The sequence below is a fragment of the Elephantulus edwardii genome, unplaced genomic scaffold, assembly GCF_000299155.1.
Source record: "Elephantulus edwardii isolate Elephantulus edwardi_28Jun2011 unplaced genomic scaffold, EleEdw1.0 scaffold00113, whole genome shotgun sequence".
Classification (NCBI taxonomy): domain Eukaryota; kingdom Metazoa; phylum Chordata; class Mammalia; order Macroscelidea; family Macroscelididae; genus Elephantulus; species Elephantulus edwardii.
Genome location: NW_006399863.1, coordinates 6126726 through 6133434, shown reverse-complemented (window position 1 = coordinate 6133434; position 6709 = coordinate 6126726).

The window sequence follows — 6709 nt, the reverse complement described above, 5'->3', positions numbered from 1 at the left end:
CTTGGGAGATCCCTCACAGCTGACTTTCCCAATGCAATTCATCTCCTGATTTCCTGGCTGCTGTTACCAAGAGTGTTGACTGTGGAGCCAAGTAAACTAAACCTGTTAACTATCTCAATCTCTTCACCATCCATACTGATGCTGCCAAGTGGCCCAGTGGTGAGAATCTTTGTTTTCTTGATATTGAGCTTCAATACATATTGAAGACTGCAGTCCTTGACTTTCTGCAGCAAGCACTTCAGGTCCCCCTCAGTTTCAGCAAGCAGGGTTGTGTCATCTGCATAACGCAGGTTGTTGACGATTCTTCCACCAATCTTGATGCTACATTCCTCCTTGTACAGCCCAGCGTCTCAGATGATCTGTTCTACATACAGATTGAAAAGGTATGGAGACAAAATACAACCCTGACAAGAGTAGATCCTGAGAAATCAGTTGGGGACCATTCTATATCCAGGAGAAAAGATGACAATTTTGAGTCTCGGGTGTTTGTGTGGGGATGTTGTGAAGCATACAGATTCCACAAACATTTTGGAGATAAAATGTATCCAACCCAAGAATTACAGATCAGAGGATGAGGATGAAGGAAAATGGCTGGATTTTGAGAAATTTGAGGCAGGATGGGGCATCCCTCTTGTAGGGTGAAGTGTGACAAAGATGCTCATTTTCAGTCATTCAAAGCACTTGCAGGGAGCTCTGGTGGCACCGTCCAAAGCGAACTGCACAGCTAAGCCAAAGGCTATGCATCTCTACTGATTCCTCCGGAAGAAGGGAAAACCCCTCCTGTTGCAATTTACAGTCTCAGAAGCTTGATGGAGAGAGTTACTGCAAGTCACAACCAACTTGAACACAGTACAGAAGAGCTGTGGACTGCTGGTGCATAGACCAAAGAAAATGGTGTGGACTACCCAAGGGCCAAGCACCTCCAGCAGCTCAAACCTACCAGTGGCTCTGATGGAAAAAGATGAGCAGTCTCCTCCCTTGGGATTCAGAGCCGTGGAAACGTGATGGAGGGTCAGCTATGAGTCAGACCTTACTTTACAGCAGCGAGCTGGCTGCTGCTAGGAGACTGCAGGGGAAGGGATGCCCAGGAGCCCTGGAAGAGGAGAGAGCATTTTAGGGAATGCAGTTCCATGTGGTTGACAGGCTCATTTCCATATTATGCATTTCAATAGTGAGCTCATTTCTAAACCTCTAATTTGCATCTGCAGAAAAGACACATGCTGTTTTTCTTACAACACCTAATGAAGACAGATTGAGCAAACCAACTTAAAATTTTTACTTCTTCTAGCTCTCTTTAGTCTATATATAAATATATATATATATAAGTTGAACATTAGATTTATAATTACTGTGTGTTTTGTTTGAGAAAGAAAAATTCATACGCAAAGAACATTTTCATAAATCATGTCTATGATTAAAAAAATATGGTTCGGACAGACGCAACTGTGCTTTGCTCTGCATCTGTTTCACATACACAAATGTGTCAGGTTTACATAAACCACACTGATATAGATGAAAAATAAGGATAAGGGAAAGATAAAAATAGCTCTTATGGTATCAGTAACACATCTTTTATTATTATAATAGATGAGCCCATTGCGATCAATCATGCAGCTTACACTGCCCTGGCTATTGACCTCAAGCACCACAAAGAACGAGCTAACCAACAACCAGCAATTAACGGCTTGAGTTTTTTTGTTGGGCTTTCTTCTTCTTTTTTTATATTCCATTCATTGTCAAATGTTTCGATTTCTGGTTGAGGATTTCAAAGGCAGTGAGGCAAAATATTCTCATCCTCCCAAGTATTGTATAGGTCTTGATTTCAGACTATCCCATTTATGTATTACTCCCCTGGGGCAAAAGTAGTGGAGGGAACACCCACCTGTCCCTTTTCTGAGGCTACCATAGATAGATCATCTGTAAATGTCACCGCCCACTCAGCCACTGGGAGCATCCCAGATCTGAGAGATAACACTGCTCACTTGTATTTTTATCAGCTCTCTCTCCTACTGACCCTGACAACCTTAGCAAACATTCAGCAAGGGAAATGCAACTCATTCTTTGTGTTCCTCAACAGAAGGAAAATTTAGCTTGTATGCTCTAATTATAAAACTTATACAAAATCATAGGAGATTAGAAAAAAGAAAATGCAACACATGAGACCTTGTCTCCCAGTAAAACTCTGCATTTTCCAATCCCAATCCAGATACCAAATTCCTTTTTCAAAGAGATTGAAAGGGAAATTATAAAATTTCTTTGGAGAGACAAGAGACCCTGAATAAGCAAAACATTTCTGAGAAATAAAAATGAGGTTGGAGGAATAGCACTCCCTGACCTCACTACACAATAGTAGTAACCAAAATAGTACAATGACAGGCACATAGACCAATGGGACAGAATTGAGAACCCAGAAATAGACCCACCTATCTATGGTCAACTAATATTAAAAAAAGGAAATCAGAGCTATCAAATGGGGAAATAGTAACCTCTTCAACAAATGGTGCTGGCAAACTGGACTTTCACCTACAGAAAGCTGAAACAGGATCCACATCTCGCACCATACACAAAAATCAACTCAAGGTGGATCAGAGATCTGGGAGTAAAGCCCAAAACCATAAAGTTCTTAAGAGACAAACTGGGATCAAGCATAGAGGCACTAGTCCAAAGTATAAAGAGACTGCCAAATACAACCAGAAATGCACAATCTAAAGAGGATAAAATGGATGCATGGGACCTTCTAAAGATTAAATTCCTGTACACATCAAAAACTTTTTCCAACAGGATGAAAAGAAAACGTACAGACTGGGAACAAACATTTGGTAATACCATCTCAGACAAGAGTCTTATAACAAGTTTATAGAATACTCCTGGGCCTCCACAATAAAACGACTGATAACCCAATTACAAAATGGGCAAAAGACATGAAAAGAACTTTCACAGAGGAAGATATTTGAATGGCAAACAGACACATGAAAAAATGCTCCAAATCACTGGCAATAAGAAAGATGCAAATCAAAACTACAATGAGGCATCATCTCACTCCAGTAACAGAGGCAAAGTTTAACAGGGCAGAAAGTAATAGATGTTGGAGAGGATGTGGCAAGAAAGGAACTTTTATACATTGTTGATGGGACTGTAAAATGGTACAACCATTCTGGAAGGCAGTCTGGTGCTTCCTCAAAAAACTGAACATAGAAATTCCATATGTTCCAGATATTCCAATACTTGGAATATACCCTGAGATTATGAGAACTGAGGCACACTGAGATTTGTACACACCAATGTTCATGGCCGCATTATTCACAATCGCAAGAACATGGAAACAGCCCAGAAGTCCAACCATAAATGAATGGATTGAGAAATTATGGTATATTCACACAATGGAATAGTATGCAGCACGAAGGAGCAATAACTTTGTAAATTATTACCTAACTTGAGAGGGACTGAAGAGCATTATGCTCAGTGAACTCAGTCCTACAAGGATAAATAATGTATAAAACCTTTATTGTAGAATGAGTATAAGGATCCAGGAGGGGTGAGAGAGGCAGGAAGCAGAGGGATGGAGATGTGCAGGAGGAGGGGATTATAAATCATTGGGTTGTACAACTTGATGGGTGGGGTGGGGTGAGGGAAATTGAAAGAATTTGTTCTAATTTGTATTTGAGTTTTGTAAATAAGCTAGTAGGGGGAAAACAGATGATACTAAAAAACAAAACAAAAAACCCAAAAAGAAACTGCATTTTCAATCATTTGCTAAAGGATACATCTTTCCACCCCCTCACAAATTTGTGCTATTTAAATCTGCCCTGACACTATCACTTTTATTATTTTGTACCCTAATCAGCTCTCATCCTGAAATCCATTGATCACACACTTCATGGTTCTGCCAAGGGAAATTCTATTTGGGTGTAAGGAAATGCTCCCTGATGAAAAGGATTACCCTAGACAACACCAGCACACCCCCAGCCATCAGGTCAGTGCTAATGCATAGTGATTTGCCATCAGGTTTCTGAAGCTATAAATCTTTGAGGAGTCTGTCCACCTTTCTGCCAGGAACACCTGGTGGACTGGAACTGCTGACATTTTGGTGAGCAGTAGTAACAGGTAGCATATTCCCCTACCAGGATTCCTTAAGGCTTCATCAGTTTTAATTTTTAAATCTTTACCTGACTTTTTACTCTCACCTATACCATGTTAAAATAGTTGGTATTATATATAAATACCAAATATATATTTATGTATTGCTGTTGTTGTTGTGTACCATTGAGTTGGAAGTGACCCACAGCTGACCCTCCAGCAGATTTTCAGAGGCTGTTAATCACACAGGAGACTGCCCATCCTTCTCCCGCGAAGCAGCTGGTGGTTTCAAACTGCGAGCTTTTGAGACTGCAGCACAGATTCTTACAAGGCCACCATGTTCATTACAGCAGAACTGTATTCTATGGTGTCCTTGGTAGATGGTTTTTCAGAAGGCAGGCCTTTCTTCCCTTGCAGCTCTTAAGAATCTTTCCATTTGCAACTGAGTACATTAGGCATTTGCACCATCCAGGAACACTACTGAATAAGAAGTATTGAACACAAGTGAATAAGGACTAGAAAGACACTCATAAATCAATGAGAAAGTAAACAATTCCTCAGAAGAAAGCTTGTCCCTACATATTCCACTGCCCGACCGAGGGTAACTTCATCTCTTCTAAGAACTTGCTCCACAAATAGCTGTCTCCTTTGCCATATGATCTGAAGAACTGTATCTGCTCTGTCACCATTAGGGAGTTCCAGTGGCCTAGTGGTAAGAAGCTGTTCTACAAACCCAAAGGCCCATGGTTCAATCCACCAGGTGTTCTGGAGGATCACCTATGAGTTAATTCCCACTCAAGAGCACACAACACAACAACTATTACTAAATATTTTCAACAAAGATTCTATAGAAGTATCCTGAACAAAAGGGTGAAAACACAGAATTTTAAATTCCTATAGATTCCAGGCTTTTTTATAAGAACCACTGAAACTACTGCATTGAGATAATATCAAAACATTAAATAAAAAAAAATCCTCCTGAAGTCTTAAAACCAAAAATAGTTCTGATTAACTGTTAAAAAATATGCCTCGAGCATTATATTTTTTTTAAAAAATTATATTTTATATTCACAGAAAATACAGATAGCAAATGACAATAAAAATTTTTAAGTTAACACAATCTCATCACCCACTGACAGCTCTTACCATTCTGGTGCATTTCTTTGCTGCTGTTTTTCAAAGCATATATCCTGCCCTTGTTACTGAATTATTTTAGCAAAGTGGTAATTTAATGCCAGATTCTATCTTGTATCCTCAATTCTATCGATGAGAACATTATCACATAAAGAAATATAATAAACCATTAGTGTGTTTTTCTATACCATGTTTGTATTTGTGGATATATCATTATGATGTACCTGGCTTATACTAAGGGTGACACTGTATTTTATAAGACCCAGTGACTTTTCACTCCATAATGTTGCAAGACAGGTCAATGAACTAAGGACTGGAACCAGTTTCCTCAGTCTTTATTCTCTATTTGTATCTTCTTCCTATAGCCCAAGTTCCCCTGGAAGAACAGGAAGTCTTCAATGGGAATGTACTGAGGAAAGTTACAGACTCAAAACAAGGGCTTCCTTCTTGATGCCTCACCAGCCATTGTATTGTCCCTTGATCTATTGGTACCAAGATCTTAACTCACTTCCTTGGAAATTCTACCATTAAGTGGTCTCTCCTTTCATAATATCCAGATCTCAGTAGAGTAAAAATTATTGACTTCTCCCAGGGAGGGTGGGAAATGGCATCCTCCCATCAGACTCAAGGCTGGCTGTGAGGATAATGATCTTCAACTTCGATTTGAAGAAACACTTGTAGGCGGCCTCTTCAAAATCACAGAATCTACTTTGCCAGACATTCTTCCTCAGGGAGGGAACTGGAGAATCTCCTGTTCACAGGCCTTCAACATTCTTTCAGCTCTGAAATACAACATTTACAAAATTTCAATTTTATCCCAAATTCCAAAAATCTGTGATGGCAGACATAATGGGCTGAGTCCTCGTAGCCGGTATTGACCCATGGTTAAGGGTTGAGCCGTCTCCAAGTGAGGCCACTTGGCTCCGTTATATGCATGGATGTTGTACTTGGATGGGAAGCTTTGATGAGAGATTATAAAGCTCTGTCGGGAAACAACCACACCCCTAAGACCTTACACTTAGCGATTCACTTGGCAGAAGATACGCGTACTTGTCAGACACCTTCATGAGAAATCCGAGAAAAACTCTTCAATAGCCGGCTACAATGACGAAAAGGCATCTGCTTCCAAAAGAGGCCCATTAAACATGGTGACAAACTTGCTAAGCAAAGAGCAAAAAATAACAAAATTCTTTATTCCTGGGCTGGGAATTTTTACAAAGACATAAAAATGAAGTCCTACTTGGTAAATCTCAATCAAAGTTATCCTTACTGAAAAAAAAAATTATAAAAATACACATTTCCCCAGAAGCCTCTGATATACAAGGAATGTTATTACTCACATAATGCATCTAACAGGATAAGGTCAAGGGCCCTAAAACTCCACTGTAGGTCTCAGTACTGACCATGTCTTTGCACAACCAGGGATTGGGATCCAATCTACTTGAAGGAAATAAAAATACTATTAAAATTCGGAGATCTCTCGTGAGTACAGTCTTCA